Here is a 12,841-nt window from a genome sequence, read left to right on the forward strand (position 1 = left end):
GGTTAATCTGCTACGACAGATTGATCATATGTTGCACTTGGTGGTTATTAATAAAAAAAGGGGTTATTGTTGTTATTAAGAGGGTAAAAAAGATGAGACTTTTCGATTATTCAATATGGAAAATGTTTCGTAAATAAATAATAAGGAAATAAATGATAAACATAATTTATAACCGTAAAAGAACAGTTATTTAATTTTAATATTTTTGAATTTATTTTTTAAAAATTATTTATTATATAATAAAAAAAAAGTCACAATATTGGATTAATCAACTTATATGATGATGATTGTTAAGAAAAAAAAATAAGGTGATCGGTCGTGTCTTTTTGTCTAAAACAAAAACACATACATCCATCAATGTTGCTGATGCATCAAATTCCCCATCTGTTGCGACTGATGTATCAGCTGTTAGAAGAAATCAAAAAAAATATTAATATAGAACGTCTATTTGTTGCTACAGATGGCATATCTATTGCAACTGATGGTTTATCAGATTCAACAAATATATAATCTGTAGCCAGAAAATAAAAATGGTTATTATTTTATTAAAAAATTTGAAAAGATATTTTTTTATTTATAAAATAAAAAAGTAAGAAAATTTGGATTAATGATATGATGATGGTTTTTTAAATAAAAAAAGTAGATTATATGTTGCAACAAATATATTATCTGATGCAACAGGTTCACTATTTTTGCAACAGATGATATATCTGTTGTCACGGATGATTTATCTGATGCAACCGATATCGAATCTGTCGTCATAACTCAATAAAAACGGTTCTTGAAAAGAACTAATTAATAATAATAATCTGAAAAGTCATGACTTATCACAATATTTCTTAATTTAATTAAGTCATTATTTTCACATTAATCAAAAATCAATATATAGAGAGAGAGAAAGGAGAAATTTAGTCTATCCTATGTGGCATGCCTTAGAGGCCTCAAATGTTATTTATCTTTTTTGTGATTTTTTTGAACATTAATTGAATTTTCTCCTTTTTAAAATATTTATGTGTCCAAAGAAAAAGTCACTATATTTAATTCACTTAAATATATTTATTAAATGTGCTTAATTTTTTTCTTTTAAAGACAAATGAAAAGTTTCAATTATTAATGAAAATAATTATTGAGTATTGAAAGCATGAAATAACATTTCATGTTTATATGGGATGAAGAGTGTTTACAACATTCTTCATCTTTCACCTTATTTTCATCCCATGTTTTTCATCATAATGAAAGGTTATTTCATGCTTAGATGGGCTGAAGAATATTTGGTACATTCTTCATCTTCTCACTTTATTTTCATTCCATGTTTTTCGTCGTAATTTCTTTGTATATATGTGTGTATAACTCAGAACAAGTATAGGTTAGTCTTCTTGCTATCTATAGTCTTCTTACTTTATTTTTAGAACAAGCAAGTGCATCAAAAAAATCATATTATGTGATTTATCAATTTTACACTTTATGATTGAATTTGTAATATGCATGAGGTATAATCATTTTCTTCTTTATCACATGTTGTTTTCTTTAATATGTTATTCATGCAATTTAATTTAGAAGCTTTTTCAGATCCGATAAAGTGTTTAATCGTCTCAAAAGATGGTAATTATTAACACTACTTCTTTTATTTTTCAATATTTTATTTTTTCATTTTTCAGTCTTCTTTATTTTCCTATGTAAATATATTACGCACAACTTTTACGTTTTAAAAATGTAATTCATATTTTTGTAATTAGGCATGATAATATATTGTGATTGTTAAATAAGTTCATAAATTTTAAATCCATTCGTTTTCAGGTACAGGGTCTTATTATAGGGAAAAAAGTTTTATCATTGTAATTGTTTTTGGTCCATTGATGATGACCAATATTATAGTTGAGAAAATCTTTGTTGAAGGTAAGTTTATTTTCTTATTTTCTTTTGTTCCACTTTTTATAGGTATCACTCACCTTTCTTATTTAATTAATTTCTTTCTTGCATAAGATTATATTTTTGTAGCAATCTATATTCAGTTCTATGAAAAAAAAATACAATCTGAATAAATATTAAAACTAGACGTGAACAAGGTGATGTGAACGAATTTTTTTTACGATCAATATTTTTATTTATCTTTTTTATATATATATATTTATACATAATCTACTAAGTAAATGAATTATGCTACTTTTACTTATTGTTGTCCACCAAAAGCAATACTAAAAATAGTCCATGTAAGAGTAACTATTATAACAATGATCTTAATGATAATAACGGTAAGATTAATGACACTAAAGAAAATAAAAAAATGTGAAGGCAAGAAAAAATAAATAATTATATTAAGTGATGAGGACAATGAAGAGTCATTAGCATGTAGTTTTCTTCCTCATCAAAATATTTTTTAAATCTCAAAGATCACGATATTTATATTTAGTACCATTTCGTATTAAACTTATTTTGCTTTTTTGATACTGAAGATTTATCATAAAATATATTAATTAAGTTAGTTTGAGTTTTGATTTAATTTTCAATGTGATATTCCCTTAACTTTTATTTAGTATTTTAAAAGTTAGATTTTCTCTCTTTTTTTTTTTTTTACCTTACTTAACATTGACTAGAGAAAGAAAAATTACTTTTTAAAGGTATAGGGAAAAAGGTTCACTTAATATGAATTAGAGAGAAATACAGTAAATAATAATGAAGAGATAATGTATATGCATGTAATGCTTATAAAGAGAACATTATACATGTAATGCATTAAAATTCAATTTTAAAAAAATAAAAGAAGAGTTGATATATATGCATGTAATATGTAAAATATTACATGTTGCATTGGGATTTAAATTCAATATCTCTTTTGAAATAATATTTTTTAATAGTTTATTTTTATCTAAATCAAATTATTTTAATTTTAATAGTTGTATTTTATTAGTATAATATAGGATATCATCCAATTTTAATAAATGAGAGAATCACACACACTCTCTCTCTCTCTCAATATATATATATATATATATATATATATGAGATTAGAAATATGTTGATGTTGCATACTTCTAATGCCTCCAATTGCATTTATTTTTTTTTCTTTTTATTTTTTGATATTAATCTTTCCATTTCACTGTATATAAGAATAATACAATAATATATTTTAAAGTATTTTTATTTTTCTTAAATATTTACTTATTAAGTCATTTTCTTAACTCACACCATTTGATATTTCCATAACTTCTATCTAATAATGTCCATTAATTTTGTGCCTTTAACTCACATATTATCATCTTTATAACTAATGCTCTTAATAATCTTTATTACTCAAGAAAATTAAGAGTTAAGAATAGACAATGAAGGATCACCACATACAATATTTTAATTCTATATAAAAAGCCTTGTATAGTTAATTTTGTGAGAAACAATATTGTACGCTTCAAAAACAAAAGAAGAAGGAAGTTATACAATGTTGAGAAGATTTTGAGTTTTATTAATAATTAGGTGCAGAGGAATTATGAATATTTACACAAGGGGTTTACTTGATTTAATTTTTTCATGTTTTTTGTCTTTTTGTCTAATAGATTTCTTCATTATTTTGCTATTTTGAACTCTATCTATAAATATATGTATCATATGGTATTTCTTCTTCCTGACTTTTGTTTTTGTTACGTTGGAAGGTTAGCAGCAAGTGAAACAACAAGCAACTATCACAGATAACTTTGATCTCGATTTCCTGAAATCGGGTCGAGTGGAGGACTTCAATTTCTGCTTGGATGACTTGGGTCTCCTAGATTTGTAGAAGCATTGCATGTAAACTGAATGTAGTACTGTTAGGAACATGATTTTTTTGTTCAATTTTATTGGAGAATTTATGCAATGATCAAAAATTTGTCAAGTGTTTGCTTGATAGTTCAAATCTTTTTCTAATTCGACAAAAAGGAAAAAAATATAGGATACAAGCATGATTGTTTTACGCTATTGAAAATATTTTTTATTTATATAAGTATGTAATATATTTATGTGTGCATGTGTATTTTGCGTATTTCGACAAGTGATATTTTTTAATAATTAATTTAGACACGCAGAAAAAAGTACATTATTTCAAATTAAAATTTCAACTTCATTGAATGTGCTATAAAAATGAAATAAAACTTATTGATAAAGAATATACTATCCATCATTAATAAATGTTAAATTGTAAATTTTATTTTCTTTTACAGAAAAAATACATTCTTCACAATATAATGATAATAAGTTATAATTTTATGGTTAAATAATAAATCTAAAGTGAATATAAAATTGATCGGGAAAAAATTTAATTTTTATATATCAAATAATTAATTTTTTAACGTCGCGCTAAGCGCGGCTAATTTTTCTAGTGTAATTAATAAATGGAGGTGAACAATTAGATTATATGTTGCAACAGATAGGTTATCTGATGCAACATACTTTATATTTGTTGTAACAGATGATATATTTGTTGTCACAGATGTGTTATCTGATGCAACAGATATAGATCTGTTGCCACAACTCAATAAAAACAGTTCTTCGAAAGAACTAATTAATAATAATAATCTGAAAAGTCATGACTTATCACAATATTTATTTTCTTAATTTAATCAAAAATGTAATTAATGAATGGAGGTGAATAGTCGTGCCTTTTTGCCTCTCATTCAAATTTAATCTTCTATAAATAAGTCCCTCTTTACTCAATCATTCATTCAACTACACTATTTATCTATTGCATCTCGTCTTTCATATTACACTCTAGAAGATTATGGCTGACCCAGTGTGGGACGTTGCTTTTCTGTAAAACGCTGTGCATAAACTTCAAAATCAAGTTCGTGACCTGCAATGGAAACTGAGAGGAGTTAGAGCAAGAATGTTCTCCGAGATACACAGGTTGAGGAGGGCCTTGCAACTTCTGATTGAAGATTGGCCGGCTGACAATGATGATGATGATAATAATAATAATAATAATAATAATAATAATAATAATAATAATAATAATAATAATAATAATAATAATAATAATAATAATAGTAATAGTAATAATAATAATTAGATTATTATTTTTTTAGTCTATTATATGTATTTTTATTTGTTTTTGTTTAATAAAAAAATTATGTTTGATCTTTAACGTTTTAATCCATATTTAATTTTAATTCTGTCTGTTATCTTCTCAACAAACATATCGACGATTCAATGTAAAAAGAAATAATTTAGAATCCAGTAGCAATAGCAAGATTTATCTATTGGGTTTGTGGCAGAGGCTGATGTGTTATTCAAAACAGATTACTCATGTTGCAACAGATAAGAAGTCTGATGCAACAGATAAATAGTCTGTTTCAACAGATGACTAATTTGTTGCTTGGCTCTTGCGTTTTTATTCGTACTCCCTCCGTCTCAAATTACTTGTCCCAAATTGAGATGCCACATTGATTAAGAAAAATAATATATAATATGTCTAGTTTACCATAACCCACTGATTAGTTGGTGGGACAGTAGACGTGTTTGAAATAATCATTGTTTACTATTCAATCGAAATTTCATAAGAGAAGAAAGCTTTTAACGTCGATCAGCGTATAGTCCCCCTATTAAATGATGTTTCCATTTTAATTTGAAGAAAAAGTGATTAATGCAAAGGGTAAACATGGATTTTTTTTAATCTTTTCTTGATTAATGAAAAAGACAAGTAAAATAAGAAATTGAATTAGGAAATTTGGGACGGGTAATTGGACGTAAGGACTAATTTTGAATCCAGTAGCAATAGCAAGAGTTGAAATATATTGGTTATCTGTTGGGTTTGTGGTAGGGGCTGATTTGTGTTGTTCCAAACAGATTAATCATTCATTGCAACAGATAATTAGTCTGGTGCAACAGATAAACATCCTGATGCAATAGATAATACGTCTGATGCAACAGATAAACAGTCTGATGCAACAGATAAATCTTCTGATGCAAAAGATTACTCATCTGATGCACCAGATGATTGATCTGTTTAAATTGTGGGCACTTATGCTGGATTCATGTCGGGGTTCTATCCATTGTTGGAAAAACAGAAGCATACCCAGATGACAAATACGAATAAAAATCATAATTTTACTTACCAAAGTCACGTATGAAGTAATGCCAAAGTGGAAAGTGATGTAGTAAACAAAATTTGACCTAAGAAATTGGTCAGATCGCACCAATAGCGTTGTACCAACAACAACAACAACAAATATTTAAAAAGAAGAAGATGAAGATGATAATGAAGTAGAAGATGATGATAATGAAGCAGAAGATGATGAATAAAGCAGCAGAAACAATGAACAACAAAAATCGCCAAGAGAGAAAACAATAATGGATGAGAAGAGAGAGAAATACGCCTTTTTCCGCTCTGTTTCTCATTATTTTAGGTAAATATTGGGATCAAAGTGTAAATTTAAAAACTTGTGAGTTAGTTTCAAACTTTTTCAATTTTGTTAATTCATAATAAAGTAATTATCACCCCCAACTAATAATTAAGACTTGTGTTACCTACACCTCATTTTAAAACTCTTTTGTCACCTGTTGCCCAAAGCCCCAAGATACTTGAAATAAGAAGAAATCTCTCTCTACAACTTCCTTCTCTAAATTTTCTTACTTTGCTTTTTATTTTATAGCATTTTATAAAAATGATGACGTAAAATAGAATATTTGCATAAATTGGTCATAAGAAGTGTTTCTATAATATCCTAGCTGAAAATACTCAATAGATAAAGTGAATTAAAAGAAAAATAATAGCCAATTGAGCCGCAAATACTTTCTTATAATAAAAATATATATTAATTTACGATATAAAATGTAGGAAAAATTTCAAAATACACAATTGACTAACTAATTTTGCAAAGATATAGCCTAAAACTTACATTCTAAATCTTTACCTCAAGATATAATTCAGTATACAACGATATACATATGTATACAATACTATACAAAACTTTCATTTTTGTTTTTTACAAAAAAAATTTAAAACCTTGATATACAATACTATACATTCAATATATAATCCAAAATTATAAGAGATATTTACACACTCAAATACAATAATATACAATTCTATACTATTAGACAACTCAAAATTTTGTTCATCGGTTGATTTCTCTCAAAAAGAAAAATGAAATCTTCTGAAAATATGTTGGAAAGGTAGATATAGTGATGACCTATCATCCCCAAATAGGCGAGGCATCATAAAGCACAACAGAATTTGATTGAAAACATTTTGAAAATTGCTCAAAATTTGCTCTGGAATTTCGCTACAGCGATCACGTCTATAATTTACAATTTACGGGAGTTGTGAATGAAATTTTGAGACAATTCTTCTTGGGTGGGGGGGGGGGGGGGGGTTTGACCCCATGACAACCCTCTAAATACTTAAGCTCCTCATTTGTACCAATTTAGGTAGTATAAATAACATAAATACTAATCCTTTTATAAGTAATTACACACTCTCTCACTTTTTTAATTACTTTACTCTCTCTCCCTATTAATATACATAACATAGCCAACATATACATAACATTCTGTGTATATGTTGGGGTTTTTGTAATATGTTTAGAGAGTTGAGATTTTTTGTAATATTGAAAACATAAGTTGTGTATTTGCGTAATTTTTAGATTTAGGTAAGCACAAAAAACTTCTACTAAATTATGTAAAATAACTTTATGGGTTGTACTAAAGTATTCCAAAACATATACATATTTTGTTTAATGTATTTGGTAGTAATTTACAAATCAGGGCCGGCTCAATATCGTCGGGGGCCTAAAGCCATAGATCAATGAGGGGCTTTAATTTTGAAAAAAGTCATAGATCGATGAGGGGCTTTAATTTTGGAAAAAGGACACTCACTGGCCATTTTTTAAATAAATGGCCAGCATTTGATATTTTGCCAAAAAATAGCCAGTCGGCTAAACAATTTTCACATTATAGCCATTCATAATTTGGATCATTTTGGCTCATATACCATATTGATACAGTCCATATACCATACTGATGCATTTCTTAAAAAAAATACAGTAGTGAATTTATGGGTAAATATTGTATTATTGTTATATAGGATATGCATTTTTTTTAATATGATGTGTATAGAATTTGTATCTCTGTTGTATAATATATATATATATATATATATATGTATGTATATGTATGTATGTATGTATGTATGTATGTATAAGATGCATATAGAAATTGTATCTTTATTGTATAGAATACATATCTTTATAAGATATGTATCAAATTTGTATCAGTATTATATAAAGCTGCCAGCAAATGGCTAGAAAATGAAATTAAAATTCAGTGGCCATTTTCGTGTCAATAGTTTCATCCGAAGTGTTATTTATGTTCTTTCCCCTTTAATTTTTCCGTCAAATAAAAAAGGAAACGAAAAAAATCTCATTTCAAGTCTACTTTTCAGGATCTATGTTGGAGGGGATCTTAGCAGATTAGTTCATTGGCTACCTAAAATTTCACCAAGCTGAGGGTTCGATTCATCACCTTGTAATTCCTCTTCCTTCCACCAATTTTCTTTAAAGGGATTTATGTTGGATGTCTCCCTAACTTATCCAAGAACTCTAATTTTGAGATTGCAGTAAATATTCAAATCTTATCCTTTATTTTTATTTTTTTGATTTGGACAATCAAATTCATATTTTCTAGTTGACATATTTTATATTTTAATAGAATTAAATAAGATGATATATAATTAAATAACAAACCATGCAAGTTTTTAGATGAAAACAGTACTAAAAAGTTGAAATGAGCCCGATCTCAAAAGTAATAACTTGATTAAAAAAGGTACATTGTAGCTCTTGTATTTAGAGTAATTTAGTCAAGGTGTAAAGTAGATTGAGTATTTGTAAAAGAAAATCATTTAGGGCATTCTTTTTCCTCCAATATACTAAAAATATATTGAATATTTATTCTGTAGATTACTTACTAACTTAAAATCCTTCTTTTTATTTAATTAGTTAACTAAGAAAAAGAAGCAGTCTAGTGCACTAAAGCTTTCGTTATATATAAAACTTATTGAAGAACTAAACCACAAAGATTTATTGTGCATAATCTTACCTTGCATTTAATTAGAAAACTTTATTTTAATGATATAAAGTACTTAAAATATTTTATAATTTTTTCAAAAGAAAAAAATATAACCTATTGTTGTAAAATGAGGCCCCAAAAATGAGGGCCCCAAAGCAAAGGTTTTGCCAAAAGCTTTAAATTCAAATACTATATATCTATAATATATTAAAAGCGTGAAGACCCTTTGAAAAGTGATTTGAACTTTTTGCCCTTCATTAAAAGTCTCTGTTTTAGACAAAATCATCTTTTTACTATTTTTTAATATTTAAATTTGAAAATTAATTAAATATATTTATGGTAAAACCTTTTCTTATTAGAAGTCACCAGAATTTCACTATTTTCCCCTAATTTAAGATTTAAAAATTAATTAACAAAAAAGTTTACCTAGATATGTAGGGTTGTTCAAAATCAAACCGTAACTGATAAGCCAACCGTAAAATTGACTTATTGGCTTATTGGTATTGGGTTATCGAATTAACGGTTGAAAAATAAATTAAAATTTTATCGTTAATGGTTTATCGATATGGGGGTGGATTACTCAATTTTCTTATTGGATAAATCATTAACCGGTTAAGAACTATTATAATTAATTTTTACCATTAGCTATATACTTTAAAGTACCTATCATTAATCCTAAAGCTCCATTTCATATTCTACCGCTCCTTAAAATTGATCAAACCAAAACGTCACTTCTTAAAGATCAAACCAAAACAAGTTGTTTTACTCTCTGTTTTGGACTTTTGATTATGACAAGAGAGCTACATGTTTTATTAGCTAGTTCATAGGCATCATAGTTATATGACTTGATACGATTTGTGACTTGAATTTTTTACTGATCTACTAGCCTTCTAATATATAAATGTGTATACTCGAAGTGTATTTAGGTTAATATTTGTTAAATAAATGTTTATGTATATGCACCCTCAAAATTTAAGTTTTTATGCATTTTTCACTGTGAATTAAATTATAGAATTGTAAGCTTAAGTAGAGTAGGAAAAATAATTTTGAGGTAGATCAATATATTGGTGAATGAAATTGTGAAAGTGAAAGAAGAGAACATGAAATGGTTGAGCCAATACACCATCCGTTAACTGTTCGATAATTACAAATCCGAATCAAACTAACCGATATCTTATTGATTGGCTAGTGGATTAGTATATTTAAAAGTCAATATCCGATAAGCCAAATCGTTAAGCATATTTATCCTTCCGATCCGCCCGATAAGCAGCCCTATAGATATGAAGAGATTTATTTTTATTCCATGAATTATTTACCAATATTAAATGTATGATAAATAAAATAAAAAAATTATATAAGGCAAGAAATTTCAAAATATTAGTTTTACTATCTTTAAAATGTGTACTCTTTCTTCTAAAATATTGAAAGAATAGAGTTATAATTGAACCATAATTAAAGTAACAAACTTTTAGGGATAATACTCACAAAAAACCTGAACTTTGACTGAATTTTCAGTTGAGCATACTGAACTTTGCGGGGGTCCTATTACCCCTTGGCCTTTTTTTCATATTTTAATAGCATATATCTGTCCACTTGGACCATTGCGTATAATTCACGAGCATTGGGCGCGTGAAAGTGTTAAAAAATCATTAAAAAACTTTTTTTTGTCAAACAGCCCCTTAATTTTCTAATTTTTATAAATTTTATGTTTTTTTATTTATTTTTCGTTCTTTCTCTTCTCTCTTCTTTCTTTCTTTTCTTTCTCATCCTCAACAATGGAGTCTTCAACAAAGCACCATGGTTGTTCCATTGTTGAATTGAAATTGAACACAATTTTATCACACACATATCCCAAATAGGCCATCTTCAACACACTCAATTCAATTACATCAATTTGACTCAATTTCAAAACACACACACCCCAAATGGGTCATCCTTCAATTTCATCAAAATAGGAATCAAGAATTAGGAATCATGATTTTGGTGAAAAAAGCTTGTTTAGGAATCCAGTTTTCACGAAAGTCTTTGACTTTGGAAGCTTTGAAATGGCTTCAATTACTGTTGCAAAATGACTTCAATTACTTTGAAAGATTCCAGTTTTCCTTCAGTTACTGTTGCAAAATGGAAGCTTTGGAATGGTTCTATTCAGTATAACCGCAACAGCAAAGAACTTGACCTGCTATGGTTGTTTCAAGAAAATAAAAACCAACTTTCAAGAATTAAGAATCAAGATTTTGGTGAAAAATGGTGAAAAGTGATAAAAATGGACTTGAAATTTGGAATTGACTCACTGAAATCATTTGAAATTTGATTTGTAGGAGGGATTTGAGTTGTGGAATCTTTAATATGGTTGTAATGGTGAAAAATATTGAAAAATGATAAAATGGAGAAGAAAGATGGGTATTACACTTTCGAACGTCCTGGGGATAATTAATTCCACTTTTAAAAAGTCTAGGTGGGTAATAGGACCCCCGCAAAATCCAGTATGCTCAACTGAAAATCCTATCAAAGTTCAGGTATTTTCGTGAGTATTATCCTTAACTTTTATAAGGAAACTTTTTAATTAATTTTGCAAGTAAATTTGATTTTAAGAAAATTTGAAAAATCTACAAATATATATATAAAATCATTAGAGTAAGAAAAATTCATGAAATACCAAATTTTTAAAAAATTTAAATACGTATAAGAATGTAATCAATGATTATCAAACACTAAAAACTTGATTTAAATAGAATTAGTTGTAACGTTTTTCTTTTAATTAAACTAAAATTCTAATTGGTTTAGAAGTTCTAAATATGTATATTTTAGGAGTCTTTAATTTTATAGGAATTTAATTTAATTAAATAATAATTGAAGGAAATAAGTGAAAAGATAATTTAATCTATTGCGGAGTACTTTAATGAAGGGTAAAAAGTTCAAATCACTTTTCTAGGAGTATTCACACTTTCACTTTAAAAATAAGAAAAGATTTTAAATATAAAAAAAATAATCATAACATACATATGGTTCAAAATTATGCGTCACTCTTAGCCTGTGGCAACAAGGAAAAGAGGTACTTTATGGCAAATGCAAAAGTTATGATTCATCAACCACTTGAAATTTCTGGTTGTAAAATATATGTGTATATGTTTATGTTTACATTAGAGATAATACCCAATTACCCCCCTGAACTATACCCAAAAAGGCTATAACACACCTCAACTTAAAGGGGATCCTATTACCCCCTGAACTAATTAAAAGTGTAATCTTGACACCCTTAGTGTCTACGTGGCACATACGTGGCACAACACACTAAAGTGTCCATGTAGGCACACGTGTGTGCCACGTAGGCACTAAGGATGTCAAAATTACACTTTTAATTAGTTCAGGGGTAATAGGACCCCCTTAAAGTTAAGGTGTGTCATAGCCTTTTTGAGTATAGTTCAGGGGGTAATTGGGTATTTTCCCTTTACATTATTACATTAAAGTGTGTGAGTTTTTTGAAAAGTGATTTGAACTTTTACACTTTATTAATCTCCATAATAGATAAAATTATTTAATTTTAAATACTTAAATATTACACGTGCGAGGCACATGCGGTTAAACTACTAATCAATAAATGCTCGATAGGTCATATAATATATGAAATTTACGAATCATAATTAACTTAAGAAGCATTTATGTATCGCGTGTTGTGCTATTTGACATATTTTCCAAATGTTCTAGCATCACAAAATATACACACTAACCTTGAAAACTTATAATTCAAGAGATAACAAGATATGAATCCATGTACTCTTTGAAAGCTTACTATAATAGTTTCTCTTAGGGCTGG

The sequence above is a fragment of the Capsicum annuum genome, chromosome 11 (genome assembly GCF_002878395.1).
Source record: "Capsicum annuum cultivar UCD-10X-F1 chromosome 11, UCD10Xv1.1, whole genome shotgun sequence".
Taxonomy (NCBI): domain Eukaryota; kingdom Viridiplantae; phylum Streptophyta; class Magnoliopsida; order Solanales; family Solanaceae; genus Capsicum; species Capsicum annuum.